The sequence below is a fragment of the Condylura cristata genome, unplaced genomic scaffold, assembly GCF_000260355.1.
Source record: "Condylura cristata isolate star-nosed mole 26May11 unplaced genomic scaffold, ConCri1.0 scaffold00027, whole genome shotgun sequence".
NCBI classification, from domain to species: Eukaryota; Metazoa; Chordata; class Mammalia; order Eulipotyphla; family Talpidae; genus Condylura; species Condylura cristata.
Genome location: NW_004567128.1, coordinates 24,806,793 through 24,832,468, shown reverse-complemented (window position 1 = coordinate 24,832,468; position 25,676 = coordinate 24,806,793). Strand labels below are relative to the sequence as shown.

The 25,676-nt window shown below is 40.9% G+C and overlaps 1 protein-coding gene across 1 annotated transcript in view; it reads left to right on the top strand.

The window, feature by feature from the left end:
- The window catches only part of MAOB (monoamine oxidase B), a 97,731-nt gene that overhangs the window by 43,785 nt on the left and 28,270 nt on the right, over positions 1-25,676 (top strand). The gene's annotated exons all lie outside the window — the stretch shown is intronic.

Below are 25,676 nucleotides of genomic sequence, written 5' to 3'. Positions count from 1 at the left end.
ATATATATGTTTGCCACAACCTACTAGTTCTCATCAGTGAGACATCTGAAAGACCAGTGAAGCTGAGAATCAATGGATTTTGCAGTCTTGATAGAGGAGCTAATCTGACTTCCTAATGGTCATATCTGGTGAAGAAATACATGATAACAAATATGATAAAGATTTCATAACTAAGAAGTCCTCCCAAAACTAAATGCTTGTTCTCCATAACTACCCCCATTTCTTTGCTCACATGACATTTTCTCATTTTTAACTTGTTAATTTCTTGTCATGTGGCTATATCTATGCCTGTAATTATTGACTAGACCTCTGACAGTCTACCTCCTACCTGCCAGAAAATGGAGTTTGGAAATAATTCATGAATATATATAGTCTATTTCTGTCTGGTTTCTTCAGTGAATATGTGTATTTCCTCCCAAAGCCTGAGAGGATCAAGTATACTTCGTACCTTAGTGTCAGATGCTGTTATTCAAATCAACCTGCTTAAGGAATCTGCTTTTAACATTTCTTACATGGTCATTGATGGGGAGTTTCATGGGCAGCCTTAATAACATTAAGCTACAGAACTTGGATATGCTGATCGAAATTGATACTGATGAAGTGAAGCTACCAAAAAGTGGGAGAGGTACAGCAGCTCTTGATGGGGGAGCTACCCAGAGGAAGACTGTGTGTCTCAAGAAACAGTGGCTCCCACTCTCACCACTTCCCTAGTGGGTTGTAGAAGAAATGGTCTACCTAGATGGGGAGTGTACATGATGGCTTCACAGTAGGCACCCCCAAATCCCTGGTGTGTTGAGATGGGCAAGCTCCTTGACTGTCTGTCCTCTGCTGTGTCAGAAATATCTCTGTCTTCTGAATGGCACTCAATTTTAGTGCTCATAGATCAGTTTTACATTAAAATGTGATTTTTGAAATCTTTGTTCTTTAATAAGAGATGTGAATACTGGGCCTCCCTGGTGACTTAGGTGGGGGTAAGTCTCAGCATATGAAGCTATTCACAGCCACTGTGGGTCAGCCAGAGAGCTGACCCACATGGTGCAGCAGACCTCTCCTGTCTCACCCTCTGCTCCCCTCAGCGGTGTATTTCAGTACATCTGCCTGTTCTGCTCCCTACTTTGTCTCTGCTGAATACGCTCACCCTCCAGCACCCCTGGCCTGTACCCCAGTTCTTATAAATAAATAAATCTTTAAAAAAAAACATTTTTTTAAAACAAGCTGTACTGGAATTTAATTATCAGTGGGAGAAGCGATCACTTCAGCTGAAATCTATATAATTTAGAAAGTCTTTTCTTCTACAGTTAGTAATGTGGCTATTGATGGTTAAAAATTGTTTAGCATCTACTGAAGTGTTTAACCTGTTTTGCAGTCATGCTTATTTCTGCTAGCACAGTTTAGAAAACATCTGTTTGGATGCCTTAGGAATGACTTGTAGAATTTTTCCCCTTTTAGAAAAGATCTCATAATTATAAAGAAAGCAACCAAAAAAAAGTTCTTGAGGAAATTTAGTATATATTCTAACTTAGACCTCTTCCTCTTGCATTGAGTGCATGCATGTTTTTGTTTAGCTTGTTGTTTCTTATTTGGTCATTCTTTTGGGATCTTTGAAGATGTTGGAGAAAATTCTGAAGGTTGCTATAAAAAAGACTGTCTCAGATGCTTGTATCAGTCTACAATTGGGCCTAGTATCTACTCAAAGTATGCATGTAAATGCTGTGTTGCCTGAAGGCTGAATGGTTAAGAGCTTGATACAGGCAATGATACAGTGTGACTTTAAAGTAAGAGCCAACTTGCACACTGATAATCACTACCAAATTTTAGTTACCTGGTGAAACTAAGAAAATGACCTTCTGGTCTTTGCTTCTCTGTGGGCAGAAACCAGACTGATTGTGGAAGTCCCTTTGGTGTTCCATGTGTCCAGCCTCAAGAGATGCTTGAAGAGGCAACTGTCAAATATATTGTCTATTGTCACTGTTACTTTTGCTGTTGCTCAGTCTCATGAGAAGGTAGTATTTGGCATAATCCCTCAATTTGTTGAAAACTCTGAAATCCTATTGCGAAAATAGTCCATAAAGGCAGAGAGCAGAGAATGTTCTATCTGTAAGATCTGTTTATTGAATTGCTCTAAGGTAATCACAGTTGCTAAACTGCAATGGCAGCAGAATTACAGTTGAAATATTGAGCTATTAAACATTGAAATCATAATTGCATTTGGCAAATGGAAATTGTCCTGTTGTGCAGGACTTCAGCTTCTCCCCGAATTCAGCAGTACAAAGTGCACAGCCTATCCAAGCTCTTACTATGCCCGTTTCTCCATGAGCCTTCCCCCAAACCTATTAATCCAGGGAAGCCTGGATCAAAGTGCAGGGTGCATTTGCCTCTCTCATGATGACAGAAGTCTCCAGGAACAGGCTAGGCAAACACTTGAATTTCACCCAGGAACAGCTGCCTGTTTTGCACAGATCTACACATGCCACAGAGAGTGCACTGGCTCCTGGAGTCTGCCCTAGCTGGGATGGGCTTCAAGAACCTTCTCTTCTCCCACACTTCATTTCCTTTGTTGGAAAGGTTCCCTCTCCCCCCCCACCCAAGGAAAATGGTGGAGAATATTAATGTCCTCTTCAGCAAGTGAAACTCATTTGACTGAATATCATTCTGAAGCTTATGTTAAATTGTTCTGGAAACCCAAGTACATATTTGTCCTCTCTAGAGAATACAAGTAGACCTTCACACTGTAGTAATTTGCTAAAAATTGTGTCTTCAGTGGCTCTATTTAGAATAACAGTTTGGGAGGTAACATGAATTTATTCTACTTCAAGATTTCCATTTGGAACTTAAAATATGATAAAGTTAGTCAACATATTCTCTCTGAACACACATACGCATACACACACTTCAGGGTAAAGGCAGTATGCATTGGCAGGAAGTTCCAGAGGGCCTTCCTTGCTCCTCTCAGCAGCAGCCTGCAGGAGGGCATAGATATGGATTCTAAGTCTGTCAGGGTAAAGTTTATCTCTTGGTTTGTGCTATGACCAGCAAAGAATAACCGTGGTGACATCACTCTGGTATGAACATCTGGACAGTACCCAGTGCATTAACCTTTGATCCAGGAACATCTCAGAGGTCTTGTGGATTCAATTCTGGACCATTGCAATTTAGCCAAGTATCACAATAAAGCAAGTCACACGATTTTTTTGTTTTGCAATACATGTAAAACTTGTATATATGAAGGCCTTCCCTGGTGATGCAATGGGTTAGGATCCAGCACTGCAGGCTAGCCTCAGCCGCTGCAGTGTGAGTTCCATCCCTGCCCCAGAGGTGACCTACATGGCGTGGCAGACCTCTCCTGACCCGCCCACTGCTCCCCTCAGCAATGTACTTCATCGTTCTGCCTGTTTTCTCCCTACTCTCTCTGGTGAAGCCTACACCTCTGGCCTGTACCCCAGTTCTGTATGCATCAATAAAAAATATTTTTTTAAAAAGTTATGTATGTGTTAGACTATAGACTATTAAGTATGCAGTAACAATATCTCAAAAAAGTGTACTTCCATCAATTAAAAATACTTTATTGCTGAAAAATGTTAGCCATCTTCTGAATCTTCAATGAATGGTCATCCTTTTGCTGGTGGGAAATCTTACAAAAAACGCAATATCTGTAAAGCACAATAAATGAAGTATTCCTGTATCTTAACTGGGCCTCACTTTTGTGAGGTTGACCATTTGTGAGGCCCAAATAAATAGAAAGTGTTCAGTTGTGACCTACAAGTTCTATCTTCATTAAATGGATGAGAACATAAATGCTAAGGATGGTAATTGCAGATGACAGGAAAAGATCAGATTAGAGCATGAACAGAGGCCTGCGGTTGCTAAGGATACCCCACAAAGCGCTCGCTGGCCCTCACATGGGAGGGTTTCTGTCATTTCCGTCTGAGCCTCAGCACCTGGCTTGTCTGCCTTCCTTCCTGCCAAACTTGAGATTCACATCTTGGAAAAACCCAATTCAAGATTGGCCTGTCCTTAAAATATTCCACTAGGCCGGCTCCTTGTATTCTCACTTTCTAGATCACTTCGTAAGAACATTTTTGGAAGTATGATGATTAGTGTTCTGTTGAATCACTCCTGGTAGTTCAAGATTACATGCACACAGAATTTTGTCAATGTTCTTAGTTTTTGATTTTTCTCTTTTCACATAACAAAAGATTTTTAGGTTTACTTTTTTCACTTGTGATTTTTCACAACTATTTTACAATGTCATTAAAATTCCTTGTAGATACCATTTTATTTTTATTTATTTTTTAATAATATAACAGTTTATTTTTACATCATTTTGTATGTAGGTACTATTTTAAAGAGACATATATAGCATTCTGTAGTAAGAATATTCTGAAATATAATCGATATTTTGCCAGTGACTATTAAGTATCTACACTCTAGTCAAATCACCCAAGATTTATCGTGCATCTAAAATGTTTTATTACTATGCAGGACATTAGACTAAATAAATTTAATTATTTTGGGGTATAGGCTTATTATGGTGTGGGATTTTTGAGATTAATATGAAAGGAAGTGAACAGCAAGGAAATAGTAAAAATGACTATGTAAGATAAAACATAAAGGAAAAAAATTCTTCTGCCATAATTAAACCAGGAAAAGACAGTGCCTTAACTAGAAAATCTGAGAATTGATGGCAAGAAAAACTTCAGGTTTTAATCCTGTCTGTTAAATTCCCAGAGCTAACCATATGCTAGAAGCATATGAATTACAAATAAAAACCAACAATGCTAATACCCCTGCAGTTTCTCCTACAGTTTCATAGTTATTAAGTATTTGGTCTTCCTCTCAAATTATTTTTCCAATAGTTTTGCCTGTGTTCTGCCTCTTTCTCTACCTTTCAATCCTGTGATATCTCTTTTCTGGCCACCTGCATCCTGTCCACTAAGCGGGTGGCGTACAATTTAAAATTTTTAAAGATATATTTAGTTATGGGTACAAAAACTGGGATGTAGGCCAGAGGTGTGGGCGTGAGAGGATACACCAGAGTGGGGAACAGAACAGGTGGATGTACTGAGACTGTGCCGAGGGCTGTAGTGGATGAGACAGCAAAGGTCTGCTGTGTTGTGTGGGTCAGCTTCCTGGCCAGATTGGGCTCCAATTCATGCTAAAATAGGCTGGCAATAGCTTGATAGTGGTGTCTCTTTAACCCCTGCACCACCAGGAAGACCCCTAATTTAAATTTTGTCATAGCAGCACTATACATCAAAATATTATTAAATGCTGATGCCAATGAGTAACAAAAAATGGCTAAGCTTTGGTGAAATGGATGTTAAATAGCAAACACAAAAATATCTCACTATAAAGAATTAGAAGAATTATAATAGCAGTACAACAAGTTCTAGAGAAAGTATTCTGGAATCCTTTTTACTTAAAATCTGATACCATCTACAAGAACCAACATTTGGAGAAGGTGAGAAAGGAATAAGGCAAGTGATATTGCAATCTTCCTTCATTGTATGGAATCAGTCTCTACCAAAATTAAACCTTTGGCTGATAATAAGACAGAGATTTAAATCTCTGAATGATTTTTATGACCTTTTGACTTTTATACTACAAGACTTTTTAAAGAAACTAATAGCTCTAGGGGTTATGCTACATTATTTCAAGTTTAGCATTTCCTTCAGTGAACTTCAGTTTGTGTTTTTCCCACTAAATTTAAGTACATTTATGTCATGAAAAATAGCACATACAATGTGATTTGATTCTCAGGCATTAGTATCTTTCTCTACCCTTTCCTCTTTCACTCCACCATCCCTCCCTCTTTCACTCCTTTCCTCCTCTATTTCTTTGTTATTTCTGTCATTCCTCTCTCAGTCATCCACTTGTTCATTTATCCTTCTTTGTCAGCTGTTCAGCCATTGTGCACCCACCTATTTATTATTTTTTAAGATTTATTTATGCATACATTACTGGGGTACAGGCCAGAGGTATAGGGGCTGTGAGAGGATTCACCATAGACAGAGAGGGGGCAAAACAGACAGATCGAGGAAGTACACTGCTGAGGGGAGCAGCGGGCGGGTCAGGAGAGGTCTGCCACGCCATGTGGATCACCTCCTGGGCAGGCGGGGGATTGAACTCATGTGGAAATGGCTTAAGCTTCTTAGTGCTGTGCTTTAACGCCCTCTGCCACCAGGGAGGGCCCCACCCATTTATTTTGCCCATACACTTAGGTATCCGTCTTTTTATCTTGTAGATATTTATTTTTTAAAAAAGTCTAGAACACCATACACCGAGTATTGTAACTATTCTAGGAGGAGTGGTGTGATTTGAGGTAACTTGCTGCCTTATCTGCACTTTTGAATACTTCTGAAACACTTTCTAGAGAGTTCCTTTGCTTTTTAACTTTAAAACTGCAATTAACCAGACTCCATTTTTCAGAGTTCATGGACTAGGAAAAGAGGTTCGGCCCAGAGTTTCCAGCAGATCTCTGTGATTCTCACCTGCTCAAGCAGCAGTCACCCAGCTGATGTATCTATTAACAACATCCAGACTGCTCCCAGCCAGGCTTAGTGACTGAAGTCTGACCCTTTGAGTTTAGACAGTCTAGATCCCAACGCAGCTGTTTGAATGCAGAACCTCAAAGACTCTCCTCCTGGTATGACTGTACTGCAGAATGTTCTCCAGTGTCTTGACACCTACACACACTCTCTCACTTCATCACTGACCTTTTGTGCAACCTTGACCATGTTACTTATACTTTTGTGCCTTGATTTCTCCACATACAAAAGAAGGATATTTATACCTGTCCTTTATGCTTTGAGCTTTTAAAGAGAAAGGCCAAGAAGAGACACTGATGAACACCTTTCTCAGTGACAAGGCTAATGTTGTACTTTGAAGCTTCAAAGAACATTTCCATAGGAAGGCTAAGGTCTGTTTACTTTCCTTTAAAAACAAACCTTTCTTTTTTTTTTTTTTAAAGATTTATTTATCTATTCATACAGAACTCGGGTACAGGCCAGAGATGCGGAGGGCGAGAGGATTCACAAGGGACAGAGTGGGGAGCAGAACAGAGAGATCGACGAAGTTCATTGCTGAGGGGAGCAGCTGGCAGGTCAGGAGAGGTCTGCCACGCCATGTGGATCTCCTCCGGGGCTGGCGGGGATTGAACTCATGTGGAAGTGGCTTAAGCTTCTTAGTGCAGTGCTTTAACCCGCTGCGCCACCAGGGAGGGCCCTAAAAACAAACCTGTCTAACAGACTCTGGGGAGTCTTAGTACCAAGTAAGAATTTAAACAGCTAGATACCATGCAGAATGAAGCTTTATAATTTTTTTTTTTCCCAAAAGAGAACCAGATCAGTAGACTCCTCCTGAAAATATTTGCATGGATTCCATATACACTCCTCTTCTTTGTTTCTGCTGTGGTCTGCTAAGGAGAAACCAGCTTTGAATCTCTTGTAGGGAGCTATCTTAGGTGTACAGGAAGAGCCATGTCCCTGAGATTTTCATGAGAGCAAGGTGGTCTGAGATGGTGCTGTCGAGAATGCTTCGAAACGCTTAGGTCCCCAAATCTTGAAGCTCTTTGCTGCAAAAACTTAAGGGAAAATTTTAAGGAGAGCATAATTACATTTTGTGTCGCATTATTATTTTAATTGTTAAGCTGTCTTGGACTATGACTAACTCAGAAGAAATCATAAAACTGGCCCAAGTGCTGTATTTGTTTATTTTCAAATTTCATCTTTCAGGACATAAGGTCCATGCAAAACTCTGAGCAAAAGGGCTGAAGAATGACCTGGAACCTTTCAGTGCTGACATTTTCTGCTTCCCCTATCTTAAGTTGGCAAATGTCAAGGGCAGCAGCTACAGACAGCATATAGTCATGTGCAAGCCAAGAAAATGACCCACAGTTCATAATCACTTACAATTTAGCGTCTCGTGTCTTTTGGAATTTCAATTCAAAATGGAATTGAACAATAACAGCAATAACCAACACTTTTTGAATTGCAGTATAATGCCAAGGACCATTCTAGACATTTGCTGTGAATCCTTTCACTTAACACCTACAAAGTCCAAAGGTTGTGACTATCCCTTGTTTACAAATGAGGGCATCAAAGCACAAAGCATGTGGGTAATTTGTCCCCAAATTCCCCAGCTGGTGATTAAATGGAGACCCCAACCTTGCTCAATCTGTCTCCAGAGTTTATGTAGTGGGCTTCTCAACTGATATGCTGGCTTACATGAGTTAAGAATTAGTAACTTCTGGGCCCTCCTAGAACAACAGGTTGAAGTGCAGTACTAGGAAGATAGCTGTAGCGACTTCGGCACAAGATCCATCCCTGCCAGGGAGGTGACCCACATGGCTCAGCAGACCTCTCCTGACCCGCCCGCTGCTCCCCTCAGCAGTGTACATTGACAATCTGCCTGTTCTGCTCCCCACTCTGTTTCTGGTGAGTCCTCTCACTGCCCCTGCACCTCTGGTCTGTACCCAGTTCTGTATACATAAATAAATAAATCTAAAAAAAAAAATGAGTGACTTCTCAAGAAATACAGGAAAAGGGTGAGGGTTTTGACAGCTGATTTGTGCAGTAAATTCTGAACCTTCCTCATTTTACTGCCCAGGGTTTCGCCCCCTAATGCTACTTTTCCTCTCTGATGCTTTAACCCCATTTGACCTTTTGGCACCTACCTGATGTTCTAGTGGTATTGGAAATCCATGAGACCACCAATATGAACTGCTTTTGCTTACATCAAGCACTGTTAGAAGACATTGAAATATCTCATTTCATTCATTTTTTTTTAAAGATTTATTTATTTGTACGTACAGAACTGGAGTACCGGCCAGAAGCTCAGGGGTGGCGAGAGGCTTCACCAGAGACGGAGTGGGGAGCAGAACAGGCAGATCAACGAAGTACACTGCTGAGGGTAGCAGTGGGCGGGTCAGGAGAGGTCTGCCGCGCCATGTGGTCACCTCCTGGGCAGGCGGGAATCGAACTCATGCAGAAGTGGCTTTAGCTTCTCAGTGCTGTGCTTTAACCCACTGCGCCACCAGGGAGGGCCCTCTTTTTTTTTTTTTTTAAGATTTATTTATTTATGCTTACAGAACTGGGATACAGGCCAGAGGTGTGGGGAGTGAGAGGACTCACCAGAGACAGAGTGGGGAGCAGAACAGGCAGATCGACAAAGTACACTGCTGAGGGGGGCAGCAGGTGGGTCAGGAGAGGTCTACCGTGCCATATGGGTCAACTCCCTAGCCGGGGATTGAACTCGTGCCGCAGTGGCTTCGGAGAGCTTCGTAATGAAATGCTTTAACCCACTGTGCCACCAGCGAGAGCTCCTCGTTTCATTCTTAATGTAGGAATTTTTAAAAGTATCAAAGCTGTTCATTCTAGTAAGACTGTAGGGACTCTGTGGCATCCAACATAGACATGAGAGTAGACAGACACATGCATATCTTAGGTTTATTTCATTTTCTATTGCAAAGCATAAACTTAATAATGTTAGAGGGAGCCTTGCTGTATGTACATTTTCATGCTTAGGCATAAAAGAGAAGATAAATCTTCATATTTAAGAATGACCTGTGTGGACTAGATGTTTTGGCAGTTATGATACCTAATGACATTGATCTTTTGGATTAGATTCTAGGATGAGATTTCATCTGAAAACAAGAGGCAGTTTTTAAGCTGCTAACACTCTAAGACCAGGAGAGTTGTGCCACTGCTATTCTAAGGGCTTTGTCTTTCTCCCTTATTGGCTCTCAGATCACTGTTGATATCTTGCCTGTGTGTCCGGGCTGGAGCTAAGGTTCCTTGTGCATAGAAGCTTCATAGAAAAAAAGGTTGAAAATAAGTTAGAAAGAGAATGAATAACATTGAACCTTTATCATGTATTGTAAATATCTACATGACCTCTCCTACCCACATTCTGATCTCGCTCACTCTAGTCTGGGTACTCTAGCTTCTAGCATGCTAAGTTTATTCTTACCTGTGACTTCCATATTTTCAGGCAGATTAAAGATAGGCTCTTTTTTTTTTTTTTTTTTTTGGACACTCTATGCCCTTCCCCTTGAATCTGGGAAGGTGCTATAACTGCTTTAACACAAGTTTACATTGCTTCTACTTTTGGATCAGAACCTGAAGAAAATAGAACACTCACTCTTGTCCTGAGATACACTGTATAAGAAGGATATCCAAATGCCCTGTGCTGGAGTGGCCACACGTAGGCACACTGGTCATCTGTCCCTGCTAAACCAACCTTCCAGATGTCCCTAGCACTGTATTGGATCCCCAGCTAGCTGGGCCTTCCAGAGACTACAGTCACAGCCACTCTGTGAAACAGCCATCCGAGTGACTTCAAGCAAAAACTGCCCAGCTGAGCCCAGTCAACCTTCAGAAACACGAGGAATCATAATTAGATGAATGTTTTAAGACATGGGATTATTTCTTAATGCACAACAGATAACTAAAGCTTGCTTGCTACTATGCCACCCTTTCTTGGGTTTCAACTCTACTATCTCCTCCTCAGACAGAATTTTCCTGAAAATCTTATCTTAAAAGGAACAGCTTCTCCCACTCCCACCTGTTATTCTCTACTCAGTATATCTCTTCTCTGCTGTGTTATTTTTACAGCATGTACAAATGCCTAACATTATATCACACATGTGTTTGGTTTTCTCTGCTTCTCCTGGTGGTATGTAAGCTCCATGAAGGCAGGTATATTTCCTCTGTTTTGTCCGTTGATGTATTTTCAGCTCTTGGATCATGAATTGGCACATAGTAGGTTTTAGGTAAAAGTTTCTTACTTGAGTGACTGAAAGACTAGGTCTCTGCCCCTGTGTGAGTCAGTACTTTTAGAGCACACTTGGGCAGACCTTGATTTGACAATGTTTTTAGGAGCAATAAAGTATTTTAATCACAAGCAAACTAGACCTATAGGAAAATAAGTAGTAACATCATCTGATATCAAGAAACTAGGAGGGTCTCCCATTCAGTTCATAGACCAACTTCTACTGAAATTGCACAACTGAAGACTGCTTTGCCCACAGTTTAGTTACATATAAACTTACACATAAGGCAAAGAAACCTACAAAAAATCATTCCCTTATGTAATATATGTGTGAGGTGGGGAGCATGAGCAATAAGCAAAGAAGTAAAATATATAGAAAAAACAATTTGGATACTTAAATTTTGCTTTTCCCTTATAGTAACAGACCAGACACACTCTAGACAGATGGTTAAGTACAAAATTTTAAAAAGGTGCAAACAGGGATTTTCTTAAAATGAAGTTAATTCAGATACACTAAAAATTCATATAATATTTTGCCTGAAACATTTCAAAATGTACATGATTGGTTTAATACTCTTTAATGGGTATATGACTTGGTTTCCAAATACATTTTAAAGTAAAATTAATTTCACCACTCACTTGTTCAATTACGCAAATATCTTTGACTTATAAAATATGTTACCTTCCCATGTCAAGATTTAATAATTTCTACAAAGGGTTTGAACTTTTTAAACAGATCTGCCCAGGAGTTGAGAGAGTAGGGTCTAGTTGCAAAGAGAGTGGTCAGGGTCTCGACACAGTGGCAATATTTCAACAGAAACTCAATTCTCATCTGTAGGGTTTGCGTGATATAAACACCTCACCATGGTCCATGCCAACCTATCAGCTTACCTTCTCGGGATGTGGAGTTGGGGAGAGATGAGCACAGCCTGCCAAGTCAGGATGAGCACAAGGCTGGGAGATCAGAGAGCTCACACCCAACACTAGATGGGGGAGAATCTGGACACAATTATAAAGAACATTGACTTCTGGGCAATACAGGAAACCACTGGAAGGTTTGAAGTAGAGAAGTAAACACAGCCTGAATTTTTCTTTTATAAGTAATATTCTTTTTTTGTTTTTAAATTTATTTTTATTTTTTACATCATTCTTCATCTTATTCATTTTCTCATCTCAGCTGTAAACCCCATGGACTTCCCACCACCACTTCACCCATGTGCCATCACCATAGGCCCATGCACTCTTCCCACCCCAGTTTTGATCCCCTTCCTCTCTCCAGCCCCAGCCACGTAAAATGTCTCTGGCTTATAGTTAGTTGTTTTTACTTTATTACAATTGCCTTTTTTTTTTTTTTTTTTTAGTGTTCCCTTATGTTCTTGCTATGAGTGAAACCATCTGGTATTTTTCTTTTTCTTTCTGGCTTATTTCACTAAGCATGACCCCTTCCAGCAAATTAAAACCACAATGAAATACCACCTCATACCAGTAAGAATAGCATATATTAAAACAACTAGCAACAACAAATGCTGGCAAGGATGTGCAGAAAAAGGAAATCTCCTACATTGCTGGTGGGAATGCAAACTGGTACAAACACTATGGAAAGCTGATTGGAGGTTTCTCATACTGCTAAAAATGGAGCTTCCATAAGACCCAGCAATCCCATTCCTAGGTATCTAGCCAAAAGACACAAAAACACTGATTGAAAAAGATACCTGCACCTCCATGTTTATTGCTGCTTTATTCACAATTGGAAAAACATGGAAGCAGCCCAAATGCCCAAAAGTAGATGACTGGATTAAAAAGATGTGGTACATATACACAGTGGAATATTATTTAGCGACCAAAAAGATAAACTCATGCCTTAAAAGTAATATTCTATAGACTTTCCCTCATGAACAAAGAGATACTGGGTGTGTGTGTGCACACACAGGCATGCCCATGAACATGAGGATATTTGTATATTTCTTCATAAATGAAGGCATAATTCTGCTCTTTCTTTTTGTCAGGCACAAAAGAAGAACACACATTCTTTTTTTTTTTAAGATTTATTTATTTGTGCATACAGAACTGGGGTACAGGCCAGAGGTGCAGGGGAAGTGAGAGGATTCACCAGAAAAAGAGTGGGGAGCAGAACAGGCAGACTGAAGAAGTACACTGCTGAGGGGAGCAGCCGGCGGGGTCAGGAGAGGTCTGCCGCACCATGTGGTCACCTCCAGGGCAGGTGGGGATCAAACTCATGCAGAAGTGGCTTTAGCTTCTTACTGCTGTGCTTTTAACCCACTGCGCCACCAGGAAGGGCCCAGAACACACATTCTTTACTGAGAAGGGCAGATCCTTTCCTCTCGCAGGCATGTCACCAAATATCTACTCAACTAAAAAATGTCGTATATTGTGATTTTTATGACTATGTGACCCATTTAACCCTAGAGCTCATAAAAGTGAAATAATTCACTGGTGATGAAGGTGTTCTTAGTATCTTGCTCTCCTCTCCAGCTTTGATGAAGCTTACAGCATTCTATTCAAACAGGTATATACACATTTGAGAAATATACATGCTGTCAGTATCAGTTGACGTTTTGGAATTTTGAAGGGAGAATTCTGGAATTACACTTAGACCATCTGTGCTTCTCATGATCATAGCCATTATTTAAACCTACTTGAGGGCAGCATAAATTAGCTAACACCTGTGGCTTGTTTGGAAATTTAAGGCAACCCTATGCGATACTATCCCTGAATGTAATTTTAAAATTGAAGCTATACATGAAAATTGTTTGGGGAGATTTTAGGAATCTTTTAAGTTAATAGATTAATTTAGAGTGAATCTAAATTAATGGTGAATGGTGCAGATCAAAGAAAAAGAAAATACACAGTGACAGACTTCCTAACATAAATACACAGACCTGAAGATGGAAAGGGTGAAATAGTTGAAAATGGTGTCAAAAAGGAGAAAGCTAAGAGTTTGTAAATTTAACAGGAGACATGAATTATTACAAAGCTGAGGAATGTTTCTCCGAGCTATGAAATAAATAGCCTTTGTCCCAATAGTCTTGCTCATCTCTTCCAGCAGCTCCAAGATACATTGGCATTAGCATATCAAAGTTTCTTGTAGCCTTTAAAAATTTTTTATCAAGTATATTTTCTTGGGAAAGTTAAAAGATCAAACAGTCAGCCCATCTGTAATAATACAGAGTTTGAGATCATAAGCTTAGAATCCATAGAGCCTGGATTTGAATTTCAGGCCCACTACTTACTAGCTATGTGATTTGATTTGATGCAAGTTACTTTATCTTCTTGTGTCTTTACTTCTTAATCTGAAAAATGAAGATAATGATACTATTTTCCTTATAGAGTTGTTGAGAGAAATAAATGAATTAAATTTGAGAGATTCTAGAAAAATTTCTTGCACACAGCAAATGTTTAGAAAGTTAACCATGAGGAGGATGGCAGTGTGGGTGGGGGGATGATGAGGGTGAGAATGAGGATGGTAATTATGATGTTCGACTATCACAATTGTGTTTAATCTAATCCGCTTTCTTCTTGCTCTTGACTTTTCCTTAAGCATATGGGTACATATGCCTTCAATAAATTCCTTTTGAAAACTCTTTCTTCCTGAACATAATTGCTTCAATAAGCAGATATCTCTGGGGTCTCCCTTTCATCTCAGTCCACTTGTTAAAGTTTGAATTCTCTTAAAGTGTCTCCAGGGTGTCTTCCATGTAAAATTCACAAGTTCCCTCTTTTCCAGTCTTGTCTTTTTCTTTTTCTTTATCTGAATCTCACTCAGTACTTTTTTCTGTTGCATCATTTTATTACAAGAATAATATTCTCCTGATGGGATCTGCCCAGCACCCTGCTCACTGCCTCAAAGAGTGACTTTCCCTGAAATAAACAGAATTGCGCAGTCACTAGGGACAAATGTTCATAGCAGCAAAGTTCCTTTTGGAGCCAACAAAAATCTTTTTGTTTATGCAAAAAGAAATCTCCTTTGATTTATTTCAGGGTAGAGTTCTTATTTCAAAACATTAAGTTGGAGGGGACCAATTCTGACCCACTGTAGTGAATCATAATCTGGTTTCTACAATTAGAGAAAGTAAACATTTTCTCCAAACAATTTGTGGAATGAAAAGTTGGTGCCTGTGCCAGTGTTAATCAGAGGCTTACTTTGAAACTGGGAGAGTAGAGGACACACGTTGTGTCTGATACATTCATGGTTCCAACCTATAACGACTCCTCTGCAGAGAAATGCGTCTGAGCAGTAGAGAGTCACAGACCTATTGAAGCCCTTGGCTTTCAGGAAATTCGTTACGGATTTTGGGAATGTAATTTACTGCTTCTCAGAAACTTCTATCCCTAGTCCATAAAGTAGATCTATTAGTTTCTACCTGTCAGTTCTGTCAAAAATTTAAGTGTGATATTACAAAATGACTATAAATATCAGGTAATTTTAGCATCATTTTTTATCTTATGTGGTACAGAAGCTCTCTAGGAGGGATTTCTTTAATATAATTTACTTTTTGGACACAATTTCCCAGACTTAGATCTTCACATACCCCAAGATTTCAAAATGATAGCCTGGTAATCCACAGATGACAGTAATTAGCCTCTAAGGAAAATCCATTTTGACAAATAACATTTATTGTAGAAGTCCTAATTTCTCTTTCTCTCTTCCCTTTTATATTGTGCCATGCCTATACCTAGGTTACAAAGAGCTTTTTCATCTTTAACCACTCTGTATAGTTTAGGGACATCAAAAGCATTCGGATAATATCTTTGAAATACTAGGGGTGCACCTGTCGTCTGTCACCTGTGACCTGGGGGGGAGGGTTGTCCAGCCAGGCGGGGAAAGTGGTGCAGTTGTTTGGGATTAGCTGAGCTGCTTTCTGAGGCTGGAGGTCAGGATCTAGTCCTGAAGGTTCAGTGAGGGCTTGATAGAGAGGGTAACCGGATGAGCACCTTCCTTGACAAGAAGGTGTTGGCATAACCATTTGAAGATTGGCTTTGCTTCTAATAAATTCCAGCATGTTGAGTGATGCTATAAAGGCAGGAAGCTGCACACCTTCAGGTCCAGGGTCATCTAGGGGCTCACACAGTGGGAGTCCCCTAAAGGGTCTGGAAAAAGTCTCCCTTTGTGGGAAGCTCAAGATGTGTTTGCAAAGGGACTCTGGTATTTATTAAAATAACAGTAACAATCCTTCTAAGCACTCTACATATATTATCTCATTCCTTGCCTCATCCTGGAGGTATTATTACCCACATTTGGCAGATGATGAAAGCATTACCCAAGGTCACGGAATCAGTCTGTGTTTGGAGTCAGTGCTCACAGCTTTAAATGACAATACCCTTCATGGAAATAAAACTGTAAGGATTAATGTTTTTTGTGTCCTTTGGGTAGATACTTAGGAGTGGGATTGCAATAGGGAAGATGTGGAATCATAAACTCATGCCTTTTGCAGCAACATGGATGGAGCTGGAAGGGATCATGCTTAGTAAATAAGCCAGAAAGAAGAAGAAAAAAATACCAATGGTTTCGCTCATAGCAGGGACATAAAGGCTCAGGGGGAAAAAAAAAAGCTATTATAATAAAGTAAAAACAAAAAACAATTATCAACTATAAACCAGAGACATTCTACAGGGGTGGAGACGGGAATAGGATCAAAACTGGGGCGGGAAGAGCGCCTGGAACTATATTGACAGCACCTGGATGAATTGGTGGTGGGGAGTCCATGGGAATTACAACCGAGATGGAAAAAATACACAAAATGTTAGACAGACAGACCCTATAAAGATCACTACTCAGCATTTACTCATTTGCTGTGTGCAAAGCGCTCTGTCGAGATGCACTTTATATGCATCATCACTGATTGTCACCCACGACACCATGACATTGGTCCTGTTTGCCTTCATGTTATACCAAGGCTGCGACAGTTGGAGGTACTTTCCTGAGCCATATGGATGCCTGGGGGGTGCGCTGAATACCACAAACTATCTTCACCTCTACTTGCATGCATGCCGGGGCAAAAATGAATGCCACATGACTTCTAGTATTTGAATATTCCTAAATTAAGGCTTTGCAAGAATTGTGGTTAAGCTGGATGTCCCTTTTGTGCTAAGCCTACTGTGTTTGGCGTAATTTCTTTATTGCTTTACAATTAAATCACATAAAAACCACTTTGAGCACTTACTATGATCAATTTTTTTTTTTAATTCACATTGCCTCTGAAGCTAAATGCGTGCCTTTCCCTTCCTTGCTCCCCCAAAATGAACCAATTCTCCAACTCTTGGACACCAGCACAGGCATCCTACAATTCAACTCACTTCTCACACGGACTACCGAGAGATAGCATAAGCCTTTCAAGTTAAGGAGTCAGCCTCACAGTGTCCCCCCAGAATGCCAGCCGCGAATCCTGTGCCACTTCGTAACTATGATCAACTGACTAAGAACTGGAGGTTCCCAGGACCCCCTCCTCAGTTTAGATAATTTGCTAAATGGCTCACCAAACTTGGAGAGAACAGTTTGCTAACTACTACTGGTTTATCATGCAGACATTTTTTTTTAAGTTTTATTTATTTATGCTTATAGAACTGGGGTACAGGCCAAAGGTGTGGTGGGTGAAAGGATTCACCAGAGACAGAGTGGGGAGAAGAACAGGCAGATTGATAAGGTATACTGCTGAGGGGAGCAGCAGGCAGGTCAGGAGAGGTCTGCCATGCCATGTGGGTCAGCTCCCTGGCTGAGTATTGAACTCGTGCTGCAGTGGCTTCGGAGAGCTTCATAACACGGTGCTTTAACTAACCGTTGGGTCACAAGGGAGGCCCATGCAGACTTTAAAATCATTATAGATGAACAGCCAGATGAAGTGGTACCTAGGGCAAGATTTGGAGGGTTCTAAGCACAGGAATTTCTGTCATCTTGGACTATGGGGTACATCCCATATGTATGTTCTTTTCAGCAACCTAGAAGATCTCAGAACTCCCTTGTTTAGGTTTTTTGTTTTTTTTTTTAATGGTAGTTTCATGACATAGGCTTAATCAGTCAAGCCATTGGCCATCATGATTAAATCAGTCGCCAGTCCTGTTGCTTGCCCCAGAGATTCAGAGGTGGGACTGAAAGTTTCAAGTTTCTAATCATATTGTTCAGTCCTCTGGCAACCAGCCCCATTCAGAGCCTATAGAGAGGCTGATCAAAAGTCATCTCATCAATGTCAATCCAGATTTGATTGAAAAGGTCTTGTTATGAATTACCAAAGACACTTATCCCCCAGGAAATGTCAAAGTACTGGTGTCAGAAACTGGAGACACGGATCAAATGTATATTTTCATAGTATCACACTTCTGTAGTAAAATTTTCCAAAACATAACATAGCTTTATGATCATGTAAATTGTACAGATTTTACAGTTCTTTAATAATGGCTATTTAAATAAGTACTTTAGTTTTTATGAAAAAGCACATTAGATTTATCAATTAAATTAGAACTGGGAAAACTACTTTCTGGGCAAATTATTCATGGAGGATTTAATGAAGACTTGTAGTGACACTATAAGTGATCCGTCCTCTGATTTAAGACTGCACACTCCATGTAAGTAAATGCAGCTAGTACAGAATGTTAAAAATGCATGGAGACTTGTACCTCTTGGTGCCTTTCAACATTTTCACCCACCCCTCATCCCACCACCTCTGGCAAGCACCAATTTGTTTTCTGCATCTCTCAGCTTAAGTTTTTTAAGGTCTGTGGAGGCTTTTTTTTTTTTTAAGATTTATTTATTTATTCATACAGAACTGGGGTACAGGCCAGAGATGCGGAGGGTGAGAGGACTCACCAGAGACAGAGTGGGGAGCAGAACAGGAGCAGCGGACGGGTCAGGAGAGGTCTGCCGGGCCATGTGGTCACCTCCGGGGCAGGCGGGGATCGAACTCATGCGGAAGTGGCTCAAGTTTCCCAGTTACGTGCTTTAACCCGCTGTGCCACCAGGGAGGGCCCTGTGGAGGCCTTTTTAAGATGACAAATTCTCTCTTGCTCCTGGCATAAACCATTATATGAACAGTAATGAAATTTTAAAATTATGACCTATGATGTAAAAGTGAGCTTTGCTTTATAGGTCTTAGATTTGATTACAAACGTCCTCATCTCAATTTCCCCCTTTTAGTCTTTTTACCAATCTATGTTCATAGCAACTATTGCTGTAGCCTCCCAACCCCCTCCCCCACCCCACCCCCAGTGTTTTTAGAGAATCACGGAGAAGATGGAGGCTCTCCATCTCCATTTTCTTCAAAAGAAAACACCACTGTTCTCAAATGAGGTCCTGTTGTGCTTGGTTTTGGAAATTTTTCATGAGACTTGGGGTTACCCTAGAGTACTGGAATTGAGATTCCTTAGACATTGCTGCAGTTGCTCAGTCCATTCCAGTGAATATTGTTGCCATGGCTCCCTTGGAAGTAGACTTGAGCTGGAGGTTAGCCTGCAAGAAGGCTATTAGGGGGTTTCTTGGAAATCAAGAGCTGTGGCTAGACGGGAAAAGAGGCAGGAGGTAGTAGAGGGGACCATTATATCATGCAGTAGTGTAAGTGGAAACTTCAGTCAACTCTGCAAGGAATTCCGACGATAGGGTGTTGTGGAGCTGGGGTGGTAAGGCGTGACCTTCATCGCCTCACTAGAAGTGGCCTGCCCTGCCCCGAAAGACAGCATGCCCTTGGGCAAAGTAGCCATTCTGCAACTGGGCTAGTCTCTGATGGGCTAAAAAGCCAAGGACTCCCACCAGCAACACCCCTAACAGCTGAAGAAATAAGTCTACTTTTTTTTTTAAAGATTTATTTATTTGTACATACAGAACTGGGGTACAGGCCAGAGGCTCAGGGGCGACGAGAGGCTTCACCAGAGACAGAGTGGGGAGCAGAACAGGCAGATCTACGAAGTACACTGCTGAGGGGAGCAGCGGGCGGGTCAGGAGAGGTCTGCCATGCCATGTGGTCACCTCCGGGGCAGGCGGGAATCGAACTCATGCGGAAGTGGCTTTAGCTTCTCAGTGCTGTGCTTTAACCCGCTGCGCCACCAGGGAGGGCCAAGTCTCTACTTTTTGAGTGGAGATGTGGGCAAGCTGGCCACAGCTCCTGCCACAGTGGCCACTTGTGAACGCCATTCTTCTCTTCAGTGGGTCTATGTTATACTTGGGTCTTTTGGAGAGCTTGCTTCTGAATAGAAGAATGGCTCTGGGCAGAGAAAGGTAGGGATGTCCACAGTAAATAGACACAGTTGTGAATCCTGCTGTCTACACGCTGCATGAAATAGCCATTTTCTCAGAGGCTGGGTGTGCTCACTACTGTACCCAGAGCCTGGAGCAGTGCCAGGCACATTCAATATTAGTTGAATAAACGAACTGATGGGCAATTATTTGAGAATGGATTGGACCCTCCCTTGCTCCAGAAAAGATCTAGTTGGTAGTTTTACCCATGTCTGGTTTGTAAGAACCTCAATGCTTACTGATAAATGTCTTCCAGAGACTGTTTTTCCTCCCACCCTTCCTCCTCCTTCCTCCCTCCCTCCCTCCCTACCTTTCTTCTTCTTCTTTCGTAAGTTGGCATATTTATTTGTTTACATATTTTATATCATTGTTCATTTTTGTGCAACATATGCTGGTATGCTTTGTTCTTTCAAGTGTAGTCCCCGTAAAATTCCCACCACCAATTCACGTGTGAACCATCGCCATAGTCCCTTGTGCTCTGCTCTCCTTTGGTTTGATTCTTCTCCCTCCCCCTCCCTTGCAGAATGTCTCTGATTTCTAGTTGCCTGTTAATTTTGTTTGTTTTTTAAAATGTATTATTATTGTTGTTGTTTTACCCTGATTCCTTATTTGGTTCCGCTATATTATCCCTGTAAGTGAAACCATTCGATATTTTTCTAATTCCTTCTGGCTTATTTTACTCAGCTTTATCCCTACTAGTTCCACCCATGTTACTGTGAATGGCAAAAATTTATCTTTTTGATTACTGAGTAGTATTACTTTGTGTATACATACCACATCTTCTTGATCCAGTCATCTATTTTGGGGCCTTTGGGTTGTTTTCATATTTTACCTATTATAAATAATTCTGCAATAAACATAGGGGTGCAGATATCCTTTTGAATTAATGCTTTTGTATCCCTTGGAATACAAATATCTGAATCAAATGGTATCGCTGGTAGTTTAACCCATCATTAACTTGTCTGGTTTGTAGGAATTTCAAGTTGTTACTCATGAAGTGTCTTTCCAGAGAGACTTTCTTTGAAGCAATTTGAGCAGCAGCTCACAGAGCAGAGATCTCAGTGAAAGCTTGAGTTCTGACTCATAAGGCTGAGATTAAATTTCATTCCAAGCTGTGCCACCTTCAACAAGTTACTCCACCCGTCTTTTTTGGAACTCATCTGTAAAATGATATACAATTAGTCATTTTCTCACTAGGTTGTTGTGAGAATTAAATAATTAAAACGGTTAGCCTAGTGTCTGACAAATGGTGTCTAATACTGATAATTTTAAAACTGGGAAGCTTCATGATCATGGCATTGGCTTTTGAAGATTTAACTTTAAATCCTGCTACTACATATGAGCTGTTAAGACCTTGAACAAATGATGAACACTTCATCTCTCTATGTGTCAGCTTCTCCATCTAAAAAGGATTTTGCAGGGATTAATTAACCAATTCTTGTCAAGTACATAGAACAAGATTGGAGCAGTACAATTTTTGGTCTTGTTTGTTATTTATTTGCCAATTGCATAGAACAAGATCAGAATAGTGCTGTTTTTGGTATTGTTATTTTTAGTCCTGCAGGACTTTGCCTAATTTCTCAGCCACTTCCCTCCCATGTTCTCCATTTCTCCCGACATGGACAATGGCAGAACTTTCATGTACTACGGAGTTACTAGCCACTCCAAAAGCCATTTCCTTCAGCACAGCACATTGATGATATAATTAGAGGGCAAGGTCGGTGTGAGCTCCAGGTGCTTAGCAAAGTGAACATATGAACAGAAGAAGAAAGTCATTTGCCTAAGTAGAGCTTGCAGGTCCTCCTTGTCTCTTTTCTATGGGAAAGATGGTTTCTTTTCTCTGCCAAAGTAATGCTTAAACCTCCAAATTAATTTATGGCCTCACCATAGTCCTTGCCGATAGCAGCAAAAATGATTTTGTTTCAGAGAGCTGGGCAGCCAATTCCAGCTCTTCATGGTAAGGAAGGCGACATTCCCAGGCATAGTAGAGCAAACACCGTGAGAGGAAAAGTCACTCCAAAGAAACTGGATCTAAGAAGGACCAGGCCACTGGTTCCCTCTGGCAGAGACTGGGGTCAGCATTGGGAATAAGATGGCAAAGGAGGACAGAGATGGGGATGTGGGGTTTTTGCCTCCAGAAGTAGGGTCAAGAGAAGAGTAGGGCCCCTGGAGCATTGGATGTGTGTGTGTGGCCAAGTCCCCCGGTTTCTGAGGTTTTCTCACCCACTCATTAGGTGAAGGATCCAGAAAGCCACTTTCAGATGGTTTTATTAAACCTGCCAAGGCTCAAAGGCTACAGAATAAGGCCACGTGATGATCAAGTTCATTGCTGGCTTTCAGCAAGTCTGACCCGGTGCATATACAAAGATGCCAACCCACTTTACTTCAATAAACGTAATTTGGACAAAAAAAAAAAAAAAAAGAAAGTCAAACATAAATCTCCATGTTAGGAATTCTGACTCTAGGAATTTAGCCAAAGAAGATTAACCTCCCCAAAATGTGGACATGGGTTTATGAGTGGACAGTGGTTGTATAAATGACAGGGCATTCATCATGCTCACAGAGCTATGAGCAACACCCATTTAGTGAATATGCTCTATTTGCTATGTATTATCTTGATTAATTCCTACAATGTCCTGTGAGGTAAGCACCATTGTTGCAATTCTAAAGGTAAGAGAACACAATCGTTGAGCAACTTACCGGTGGTCACACAGCTAGCAAGTTCAGCACTAGTTTGAATGAGTCTGGTGGTTCTCTGAAAAGTCATCTTGTATCCCTTCCTGCATGCAGCGATTCCAGCAAGCCTCCAATATTTACACTTGCAGATGTCAAGTAGTTTTTGCTCTTGTGACCCTATCTCTATGTAGGACCCTATCATATTAAGAATTGAAACAGAATTTGTACAAAACAGTATTAATTTTCCTAAAATAATATAATTACCCTATAAAAATTAGCATAACACATTATCATCAAAGATGTTTCTAAAACAAACAAACAAAAAAAGGAGTGAGTGGCATTGATTTACATTTGTGCATGTCTCACAGCTGCCTTGTTGGCACACAGCTGCATTCTCTTATCTGTGTCAGTATTCAGTCTGTTGCAAGAAGTTTGTTTTATTGTATTGTAGGAAGCCAAGTTCACAGGTGTATGTACTTGCACTGAAAACGTTTTAGGGACCCCAAAGGATCCTCAGACCACAATTTGAGAACTGTTGCCCTCTTCATCTGTATTATAGTCACATCTCACTCTACTTTTGGTTTTGAGGTTCCGAACATGCCTCAGGGAATCCTTTAATTGGGAGGGTTGCACCGGATAGTCTCTGGCACCTTTGCATTGCTAGAATGATCACTGTTTGGACAGCCACTGTGTGTGGGACCCCAGTGAATGCGTGTCCCCATCTTTAACTGGGGTGACATTCAGGCGGACCACTGAACTGGGATCTGTCAACTGGAGTCTGAGACAGGGAGTTCGCACCACCGGTTACACACATCCTCTTCATTTGACATGTGCTATACAACGACCCTATGCTTGGACAGAGGAGCAGGATGGTGGAGAAGTGCCTGTCTTCTAATACACCCTTGAGTAGAAGGTTAATGTGGGAAGAAGAACAGTTTTTGGGCGGGGCTCCCCGTGCAGGTCATGGTTTACCAGAGAACTCTGCCCTCACCCAAAAGCTGTTTTTCGCTTTTTCCCAGGCCAAGCCCTGTGAGTCAGATGGCAGTTATCAGTTTCTGAAAAAAGTTGCCTTTATGTTCCCAGGAAGCACTCTGATTGTTGGCATAGATCATGTTGGTGGCAGAGCAGGCATAAATTAACCAGATCCTCTGGGCTCACACCCTCCTTCAAGTCATCTGCTGGTGACTTCTGGCAGAAACAAGGTGTTTGTGAAATCTCACAAAGCCCTGGATAATTAAAGTGTTTGGCTGAGTAGTCATTTCTTCCCCCTCCATCTTGGAGGAGATTTTCAAACAAAATGTGCTCTTTTCTCCAGTTAAGGGCCAATTATCCAGCCTGTTTGTGCTTTTTATCTTCTGATCCCCTTTACTTGGGGCGTAATGCCACACTGAGGAGTCCAGAAGGTGGCTTTGCGTGCCAGTCCTGGATTCTTTCTGCCTTTGGTGGGTAACTGACTTGATTCATGACTATTGGAGTTTCATCCCTCACTGCCTTTGTGTAAGTGCATCTGGGTGTGACATGGAAAAGAAGGCAGAGATTGGCACTACTGTCGTGGCTAGAGTTGCATTTGGACTGAGTTGGAGACTAAATCAAGTAGATGAATAAAAGCATTGGCCTCAATTGGAGACTAACTCAAGTAGATAAATAAAAGCATAGAAACCAAATGTTTGTGTCTTTCCAAATTTTGTATGTTGAAATGCTGACCCCCAATGTGATGGTGCTATGAGATGCAGCATTGGGAACTGTCAGGTCACGAGCCAGAATCCTCATGAATGATATCAGTGTCCTTATAAAAGAGACTTTTTAAGTACTTCAATAAAAGAGATGTTTTTGAATGAACCAAAAAGTTGGTTCTAGCCAGACACCAATCTGCCTGCACCTTGATCTTGGACTTCCCAACCTCTAGCACCATGGGAAATACATTTCTGTTGTCTATTCACCCAGGCTACAAGTATTTTTTATTTGAGCCCTAGTGGCTTAAGAAAAAACCTAAGTACAAAAGATCATGTACTTAGAGTTGAGGATATCTGTCTGGGGACTACATAACAAGATCCAGATTGCACAGCTGAGATGATATCGAACAGTTATGAACTGACTCCATGCCAGTAATCTATGCCAGCAGGTCCTGAGCATACAAATATTATAATCACAATAGTAGCAGTATAGTCATAACATTCCACGAGAGCTTACATGCCAGGCACTGTTCAACGAGACTTCTATATATCAACTCACTTCATCATTCCATTTATATCTATGGGAGTTACTGCTCTTCCATTTACAGATGACCAAATCAAGGTACAGAGAGGTTAAGCAATTTAGTGCAGTTTGTGAGTGACAGAACCATGACTTGGTCCAAGTAGACAGTCTCTAGAGCCCATGTTCTACACTGAGAGTCCCATGGGCAACATAGAAGGACCATGCGTGAAACTGGTTCAGTGGAGTTAATGGCAGGTGAAGGGTAAACAGCTCTGGGACAACGAGAAGCCTATTCCAGCTGGTTATAGTGATCTGTGCTTACTTCCTAAAGGAGATGATGGAGCCAATAGGTGTTGCATTAGGAAGATTGATATCTGGGACCTAAGGAGATTAAGCAACATGACTTGCTCCATGTCAGTTAGGTTAGGAAAGGCAAACTGGAATAGGGATCACATGTGTTTTATGGAGAATGACTCCATGGATCTATCCACAGTTTTCTACTGAGTTCTACATGGTGAAATCTGATAAAGGCATAACTCTGATAAAATCAGCATGACAATTATGATATATGAATTGCAGCTCAGTAAAGCTGTTCTATATTTTTAAATCTAGCATATTCTTAGTGGCCATAAGTTACTTCTAAATACTATTGTTTTGATAAAATTAAAAAAAATATAAGTCACAAAGGATCCTTGGAGAAATGGCATCTCCTAGGGCAAAGCAGAGGCAGTAGAAGATGAGCCTGGATAATCTTCTAGTGGCAGAAATTAAAAGAGTGCTCAAGAAACAAAGGGGT